This window comes from Microplitis demolitor, chromosome 10 (genome assembly GCF_026212275.2).
Source record: "Microplitis demolitor isolate Queensland-Clemson2020A chromosome 10, iyMicDemo2.1a, whole genome shotgun sequence".
In the NCBI taxonomy this organism is placed as follows: Eukaryota; Metazoa; Arthropoda; class Insecta; order Hymenoptera; family Braconidae; genus Microplitis; species Microplitis demolitor.
The window spans coordinates 11,575,657-11,585,570 of record NC_068554.1 but is presented as its reverse complement, the minus strand read 5'-3'; the positions used below and the strand labels follow the sequence as shown (position 1 = coordinate 11,585,570).

The 9,914-nt window shown below is 28.4% G+C and overlaps 1 long non-coding RNA gene across 1 annotated transcript; it reads right to left on the bottom strand.

The window, feature by feature from the left end:
* Positions 1–688: 688 nt before the first annotated feature.
* Positions 689–7,564, bottom strand: LOC106694022 (uncharacterized). The gene is made up of 4 exons (XR_008404378.1): positions 7,428–7,564; positions 3,199–3,462; positions 2,081–2,324; positions 689–2,009 (listed from the first exon to the last, which is right to left on the bottom strand). It is a non-coding gene; the product is annotated as an uncharacterized LOC106694022 (long non-coding RNA).
* Between the last annotated feature and the right edge of the window lie 2,350 nt (positions 7,565–9,914).

The window sequence follows — 9,914 nt, the reverse complement described above, 5'->3', positions numbered from 1 at the left end:
ACTTAAACCATAAATTTTAAAGTATCAAACAATAAAAATCTCCAAGTCGATATATATAATTTCATAGTCGATCGTTATTTTATCTTGTGCTACCGTAGTAATAATTTTTGTTCTAAACCCTCATTTTTATTGTTTCAAATAGTAAAAATTTTTTTTTTTTTTCGTTTTGTTTATATTTTTTTATTTTTAATTATTAATTTCTGGCTTTTACCGTTTGCTCTCGTAGTACAAGAGGTTCTATTCGGGTTTCTGACTTCACCCTCTCCTTCTCCCTTCTTCCATTGTCTGTTTTCTTATGGTTCTGCATCTAATTGATTGCATCCTTGTCTGTATTATGAATAACTGATTCAGTCGACGCAGTATGTAGTTGTTCGAATTTTTATATGTAAAATCATCAGAAAAATTTCTGCCGACTCAGGCACGAACCGCCGACCTTTCGCAAACAGAGCCCAGCCCCTGGCACTTAAAGCGTTCGGCCACCGCATGCGTTTGAGAATCGAAAGTTATTTTCGTACTTAAATGGATGATAGTAGCCCATGAAATGTTAGGCAGTGTGACGACTTTACTCCTCCAAACTTCTCTACTCAGTGCCATCTTTATTCAAAAATTCGATCTGTCCTCACCATTTTAGACTGCAACTTTACTCTGTTCTTTCTCTACTCAGGAACAACTGCCCTGATAGCACGAGTTGATCGTGAAAAAGTTGGTCGTTCATTAGTTTCCAACCAACTTGACGAGAAGTTGTCGACAACTTTAGCATTTACAACTTTTGGCTACAAGTTACTGCCAACTTTCTCAGAAAGTTGGCGCCAGTATGAAGCCGCAACTGGAATGCAGGTTTCCGTCAAAAAGTTGGACCATAAAAAGTTGATGGCAAAATTATATAGTCAGGTTTCTGGGCAAGTTGTACACAACTTTCCCTCAGAAATTTCTTAGAATTTTTTGAACACCAAATTATAATCAGAGTTGCCGCCAACTTCCCATCAATAATTTCTCAGTATATTTTTGACAGTGAACTGCGAACAGAAGTTGCCAGTAAGTTGGTGAAATAAGTTGACGAGGAGGAATTTCGCTTGACGACAAAAATTTTAAAAAAAGATTCCAAAAGCTAAAGATGGCAAACAATAAAAGGAGTTGCAATTGTCGTGCATATTATTTTCATTAGTTGGTTATTGTTTAAAAAATGTTTAAAACTAACCCTATTTTATGTTCCATGATATAAACATAGTTATCAATTGAAAACGACGTATTTTAATTTTTAATGAGTGTAAATGGAGCACACATGTAACAATTTATAAATTTTAAATGAATAAATTAATTAATTAAAATTGTAAAATTTAAAAAAATGTGCGCGCTGATTTTTCAATTATCTGATCACGCATTTTTTAATTTTTTTCTCTCACATGTATTTATTAAAAATTTAAGAAGATTGCTAAATGTCAATTACATTCACACTCATAATTCTTAATAATATGAAAAACAAGAGATATACCATTGCTCAACTTTCTTAAATTTTCTGAAAATCATCAAATATCATAATGAAAAGAAGAAAAAGTGTAAAATATGCCTACAAATGTTATTTAAAACTGTTTATTCAGCCATTTACATCGTTTATTTACATATTTTTAAAACTATCGTTTGTCTCATATACTGTCTGTCATTTATTTTTATTCTACTTAATTTTTAACAACTTATCAATAAAACTGATATTAAACTAGTATTGGTGTTAAAAAATTTATTTCAGTTTTTTACATTGTTATTATCAGCATATTTATATCTAACAATTACTAATTAAGTTACCGAATATCTCTGTAACGACCTCTTTATAAATAAATTGTTCGTTGAAAACTTTATTTCCACTCCACATTAAACAAAGATAATTAATCAAAATTATTTATTTGCTTATAAAAGTACTTATTTATTGAAACATAAATTACAATAATGTTAAAGATTTTCCTGTTCTCTCAATGTATTAGCATTCCATTTTTCTGATATGTGCCTAGTAGCATCTAAAACAAATGATGTAATTGACATTATTCTTAAAAAAAATAATTGACGTAATGATTATTTATTTACTTACCAAACATGTTGAAATTCAGGACATCGAAGAACCTTGTTGAAATAAGTAATTACTACAGACAGCACCACCATCCAATAATGAAGACTATTTGATTAAATTAATATTTTTAAATATAAGATAAATACATTTTCATATTCACAGATTTCTTTCGATTTTGAAGAGGTTACTCTGCTGTTTGTATGATTTAGCGATATACATGTTTGTCATCTTAGGGCAACCTTTTTTTTCAACGCACCAGCAGCTTCTATACTTGTAGAAAAGTAAAATAAGAAGTCTGATAAAATTAGAGCCCGTAATATTAATATTTACAAATAGCTCGTTTGCGATGTTCTATTTCCTATTTGAATAACATGAAAAAAATTAAAAAATGAAAACTTGGAATTGTAAAGCTCGACAATGGCGTACTGTAGGAATAAGTCCAGGATACACTTTTGTAAGGAATTAAACTTTCTACAAAAAAAGTCTCTTATCATTTTTTTAAAAAACTATCTGTTCAAAAGCTTTTGTAGCTTAATCAAATTTACAGTAAATTTCGAGATCTTTTTACTTTTTTGACGAAACTATCAGACTTATTAAAAAAAGCCATAGAATTTTTTTGTTGACACTTTTGTTTTTTACAAATTATTTCAAATAAAGTTTTTTTTTAATTCCGCATAATTATAAAACTATTTGCATTTGAATGTCAAGCTGTTGACATCGATCAGAATTATTTTTTTAATGACCTTGATATTAAAATGAAAATAACTAGAAAATTATGCGCAATTAGAAAATACTTTATTCGAAATAAATTGTAGGAAGTAAAATTGTCTACAAAAAAGATTTCATGACATTTTGTAACAAGTTATATAGTTTCACTGGAAAAGTAAACAGATCTAAAAATTCACTATAGATTTGACGTCAAGCTCAAATAACTTTAGAATAGATAGATTTATCAAAAATTGATAAAAGACTTTTTTGTAGAGCGTTTAATTCCCGACAAAAATGCACCCTGGACTTATTATTCGTACAGTACGCCATTACCGAGGTATAAAATTCCAAGCTTCAATTTTTTATTTTTTTCATGTTATTTAAATAGGAAATACAAAGTCGCAATAATTTTATCAGGCATTTTATTTTACCTTCCTGCAAGTATGAAAAAGCTGATGGTGATCCACTTATTCTCAAATGTGATTAATGTATAGTTTATATATTTAAGTTGGAATGGTTGCAAAATTCACAAATTTACATCTGTAATGCTCCAAAGATGTTTCTTGTTTTTTATAACAGATATTTCCCTTCATACCTATTCTTATCTGAGACTGGTATGTAAAAATAAATCTCTCTGGCAAATTTAAAAATATGTAGATCTCTATGGTCTCACAAAAATTGATTTCGATGTATTGCTGAAAACAAAATATTGTGTAAATTAAAAATTTATGCTACACTAAGCTTCTACGCAAAAATTAACATTTTTTGAGTGCTTTTTATAATGTCAATAGTTATAAAAATCACTTATATGTATGATAATGAATATTAAGAATAACCAAATAAAAGCAAATTTTAGGTTCAATAGTTGGATGAATATCTGATAATACAAAGTTTAATACAGATTTCATTAGTAAAATCAAGGAACAGTGTAGTTATATATAGAACTTTATCAATTAAAAGCAACTATACCAATGTTACAATACTAATAATAATTATATCCCAATAATAACAATAAAAAAAGTATCTTGCTTCCTTCAAAGAAATTGTTTAATTGAAGATAATTTTTTTTGTAGTAGGTAACTTTAAACATATCAAATAATTTAAAAATTAATACTAGTCTATCATAGATAAATGTTCTTTGAATTATTTAAATCAGTATAAAATGTTGTATTTGTAAAATATAAAAATAATTAAATAGCTAAATAATTTTCACCTTACTGCAATTACAAAAAATAGCTTTACATTTGACGGAAATTTATAAAGAATCAATAGTTGACTTTCCTTCGATTATAATATCATTTCAATTACAGTAAATGCATTATTTAATATTTCATCGTTGACGTATGGACTTAATGGTTTTTTAACCCAGGTTGGCATGCGGTAACATTTAGTTTTTATTTCATCTAATAATATAATTGAAATTGTTTTTTCTAATAAAGTACATAAATAAACTCCAAAGTCTGTTGAAGGCCGATTTAGTACCGAGTAAATCGACTTTGAATTTTTGAAAAATCGTACAGCAAAAAAGTATACATTATTTTTTAAAATTATATTCTGAATTACGCCAATTCGATTATCATTTGTAATTAAAGTGTTATCATTATTATGAATAGAATAAAAGAAATTTAGCGATTGTAAACTTTCATATTGGACAGAATCATCTTGCAGCAAATCGTTAATCGGACCGTTATTATGAATTTTATAAGCTTTAAATTTTTTTAAATTGTTATCTTCAATGTTATCATCAATTAGTTTGCTCCTGTAGTCTTTTGTAAATTTGTTGAAGTGGTTGGTCGGGTTTCCTTATAAATGGGCGGCAGAGTCTTATACTGTTTTCATACGTAAAAGCGGATGTAGAATGCAGTGAACCATAACTTTTATAATCCGATACCAGATGAAGGAGACCATGGGCATTGTATGTAAGAAATTGTAACCCGTGAATATTTTCTACATCAATTATGAAATTTTTTAACGCGTTTTCTGCAAAATCTAAATTTTTTTCGGGTGAACAATCATTTAATAATACGCGAATCGATGCATGAAGAAGTAGAAAATGATTATAATAATCACCACGAATTATCCCAGGAGAGACTACAATAAGAGTGTATAATAATAATTGACGAAATTCGGTTGCTTTAAATGTATGATATTTATCCAATTCTCGCGGAATCCTCGCAAACTCACGCGGGCAATAATTTTGTAGGGTTGTTAAACGATTAGCTAAAAAATCTATTTCAAATTGTTGCAATTTGCGAGCTTCGCATTTTCCAAATATTACTGATTCTATCATTTTTTCATAACACCTAGGCAAACGAGATGCATGTAGTCAAAAGGTACTTCATTTACTAAATCCATCGGCAATTTATGTATCGCTGATTCACCATTGTGATGATCTACATCTTTGAGACTTCTATATTCTACATCTGTTCTTAATTGGTGATTAACACCAGGAAAACGCCTTGATTTCTTGTAAGTTATACCCTCTACCTTACATTTAGAGCATGGATTTTTAGCAACGTGGGATACATGATTTAAAACGTATGACCGAGCAGGAGCATCTCCGATAAAACAAGGAAATTTAATTTTTATTAATTTATTATTATAATAAATGCCACCTTTAGAATTAACAAGTTCAGCTTCAGTCACAAAATCATTAAAAAAATCTTCAAAACTTTTGGGTTTACTTTCCCCTTGATATATACCGACAAGTTCAGGATTTTTACAGCAAGGTTAATTAATTATACGAATTTGAATATGCCAAATTTGAACTTTTTTATTTAATTCTGCTCCGTCGGTACTAAAGTCAATAAATAATTCATCAGGTATAGATTCTAAAGGTATGCGCGATATTATCGATTTGAGCGTTGATTCGAGACCAATATGAAGGTACTCTCCCGGAGCAACTATCTTTGTTTCTATTTTTTTGCGAGGCGTTTTTATAAGTGATCGAGGATCCTTCGGTAAAAATATTAATTGAGGGTGAGTCCGTAAAACATCCAATAATGCTTTACTTTGCGTTAAATTTATTTTATTATCTACTAAGCATTTGGCTAGATTATCTTGAAAATTTTGTTCATTGAATGAATCATTATTACTATTATTTAAAAACTTGAATTTACATATATTAAGAATTAACACATAATAAGAATTATGATTAATTAACTTCCCGTTATGAATATTGTAATTTTTCCAATAAAGAGAAGTTATTGCTTTTTGTCCGATTCTTGAAAATTGAGTTTTTTAAATTTCTCGACTATAAAAATATAATATAGCAACATAAACATGCGTTCACAAATTAATGAATAAAAAAAAAAAAAAAAAAAAAATTATTCATTCATTGAAGTATGATCAATTTAAATAAGGCCAAAGTTGGTTTTATAATTTAATTTATTTTTAAACGACAATTTCATTATCAGACCTCAAAAGTTTTATTACTAGTTATAGCGAATGTCTACGAGAAAAGGAGATAGGTAGGAAACAAGAGAATTGAGGAGTATCCCATAATTTAATTTAAAAAAATGATATTTTTCAATACCTCTTAGAAGGAAAAACGATTTGAAATGATTCAAAATAATTTTAATCGAAAAATTTATAGATATACATTTAGCATGGATAATATAATTTTTCTTAATCTGGGACAATTTTAATTCGTGGTATATCACTTCTGCAATCCTTACAAAACAATTGTAAAGTTGAAAATATTATTCTTGAAAATTGAAAAAAAAAAAATTAATTCTGGGTTATAATAGGCTCTCTAAAATTAATTACAAGTATATAAGGTAAAGTCAACTAAGGCTTCGAATAATTTTCGAAAACTAAAAAATCTGCAGTGTTGAGCATATAATTGTTTTGTTAATTTAGGAAATGAATGGTGCAATATTTTAGTAAAAGAGGCTAACTGAGTCCTACTTCACAATAATGATTAGGTCCCATGACAGACCCTAGTACATGTCACTTTAAATATCTCTAATCTATAAAGGAAACAAACAAAATTGAATAGGTTCTGCATGGAAAACATGATCAACCTAACCTCTTCTCTAATTTTCTCTGAAGTGGCCTATTTATCCGTCTTGTGTGTCTTTTTAATAATTGAAACATTATCAACAAAAATTTGTCTAATATTCCTCGACTTTGAGGTAAATTACAATCAGGTAATAGCAATCTGATGACTCATTAGTGTCTTACGACCAATGTATATATTTATGTGCAAGTGTTCGTATCCCTATACGTAATTATATCTTATTGTCCCCTATGAATCGGATGATAACACAACGATAATAATTTCTTTTCTTTCTCATATTGATTAATTACATTATACCGAGAATTTTAGAGTTCAATTATTTTACAATGTCACGACACACTTTGAGGGTCAGGGTTGCTCAGCCAAAGTTTGCTGTCATTTTGCCGATTAATTACCATTATTTAACCCATTAAAATTTGTTACATGTAGATATATATATATATATATATATATATATATATATATATATATATATATATATATATATATATATATATATATTTATTTATTTATTTATGTATATAGTCTAAAATTTGTAATGATTAAGTGTAAGCTCCAATGCCCAATAAGAAAAATTTTGTAAAATCATATAAAATTATATGGGAAAATAAGGTTATCAGTAAAATTAACGATGCTTACATCGTAATTGTGGATTATACGTTTACTACACCCAAATTTCAGATGTTTAATTTTCAAATTTATATATGTAGGTTTCCTTTTTTTCATTTATTAACATTGTAGTTCTAACAAAGGCCGTTTAGGTTAAAAATTCTTAAAAAAACTATCATAAGATTCATGGAGACTAGATAAGGAGCACGAACTCCATATATACAAATAGCCTCTAAAAATAAGAGGGCGTTAGTGTTCCATTGGTACCAAGATGGCGGGGAGTTAAGGCGGTAGTTTCAAATAGATTGAATCCAATGAATAAATATTAAATCAAATTCAACGAATGAATTGATGAATGAAAGGTTAAATAAGTAGAATAAAATAAATGAATTGTCCAAAAGTAATGAATAAAATAATGTAAACAAATTAATTGGTTAAAAAAAAATTAAATAAAATCAGCAAAACTTATTTGTATGAATAAAATATTAATGCAATTAAATATTGATGCAATTAATAATATAATTTACCCAAAGAAATAAAATAACTTTTTTATAATGTTGATAATTAATAAGTTTTAAAGGTTAACAGTAATAAGAATAATTTTAATGCAAATTAATATTATTTTTAAGCTTACAGTTTTTTACAAACAAAATAAGTACTTATTAAATAATGATTAACTAAATAGAAGGTAATAATTTTAGTAATGAATATTTAAAACAAGATTCTTTTGAAATATAATTTATGTTACGAGCTTGGAAGTTTTTTTTAAAGTTTTCATGTTTTCTCTTCTCAAATGATTTCTCTTGTTAAAAGTTTTACCAAGAAAATAGAGCCTCATAGTTATATAAAAATCAATTATTTCTTTTGTTATTTCAAGCTGATGAACCGCACATCCAACTAATGATAGTGTTGGTAAAATTTTCTCAACTCTGTTTAATATTTTATAAATAATTCCATGACTCAGCCCCACTCTACCAACAACGTCCAAAAAAGCAGCTTCTAATTGTACTGTCAATTGAAATAAACCATCACTAGCTCGTGATAATCCGCCGTATTTTTCCATTAAGTCAATGAAACGGTCTCGGCAATGTGATTCATCATTAGATGATTGAAGGTTTTTTAAGCACAATAGGCACTTACACTTAGCTTTAAGTTTTCTAACAATATAACCAGCCATGTATGCTTGAACTTCTCTGCTTGTGGACACAACGTCATAATCATGATCTTGCATGAATTCTTCTGTTGTAGAAGTAGTTATCTCCAGTTCCGTAGTTGCGCCATTTAGGCTATTTTCACTCATAATACTGATATTGCTATTCCCGGATAAATTATCTTGCCAAATTGCATCAAGTGGTACAGCGTTCTCAAGCATTTGGTCAATTTTTTCCAACCACGCCATTCGTGGTTGACGAGACATTTCCAATGAGTCCTTAGTTTTCATTAGAGTTTGAAGTAATTCAACTCCAGTTACATTTGAACCTTTCGGAGGTTTAATCATAGCATTGCAGCAATACAAACGAAAAACTTGACCAAACTGCTGGGGAGTTGGATGATCATTGGCACCACAACAGTATCTCATAACTGAAAACAATCTCTATAAAGAAATAATTATATTAATAATTGTAATAAAAAAAATGTGAGCATTTAATAGATAAAATTTTTTAGACTGTTACCTCAAGATTGTCTTGAGTTAACCGAGATGTTAGAAGATATTCGTATCCATAATTATTGTGTAACTCAGATAAAATTTCTAAAGTGGCTCGTAATGTTACTTTAAAACCTGATGTAGAGCTAGAAGATATAGGAAAAAGATTTTTTTTTGATTTGGATTTTGGAGTCACTTTGTTTGATATTGAGTTTCTTGGAGTAGAGCTTCTCAGAGTTGATTTTCTTAATACTGGATTTTTAAGAATCGAATTTTGTGGAGTTGCTACTTTTGAGACTAAATTGTTTGGTGTAGAGTTTTTCGGTGTAAATTTTTTTTGTGTAGAGTTTTTCGGTGTAGATTTCTTTGGTGTAGAGCTTTTTGGAGTTATAGATTTTTTTGGAATCACTTTCTCTGAGCGTGAATTTTTTGGAGTGGAAATTATTGGAGTCGCTTTTTCAATAACTGCATTTTTAGGATTGGAGTTATTTGGAGTCACTTCCTTTAAAACTGAATTTTCTGAAATTGAGTTCTTCGGGATAGACACTTTGGGAGTTTTTGTGTTAGTAAACATTTTTTCCCAATCTTCTAAAAACTTCAGTAAAGTCAAAATGGCCTGTATTTTAGGAAAAGGGAAAAGAACATATGGAAAAGAATTATTTATGGGAAGAATGCATAGACAAAAAAATTTTGGAATGTTTTCAATGGAAGTAACAATTGAAAGCATTAATAAACAATAGTATGCATAGATGTTTCACAAAGCGATTAGAAGTTAGTATTGCGATATTTAAAACTATTTGTTAATGTTGTTTTTAATTTATCATCTCCTGCCAGCATCGATTATGGGTGATTTTTGTATTGTTATTACTCTT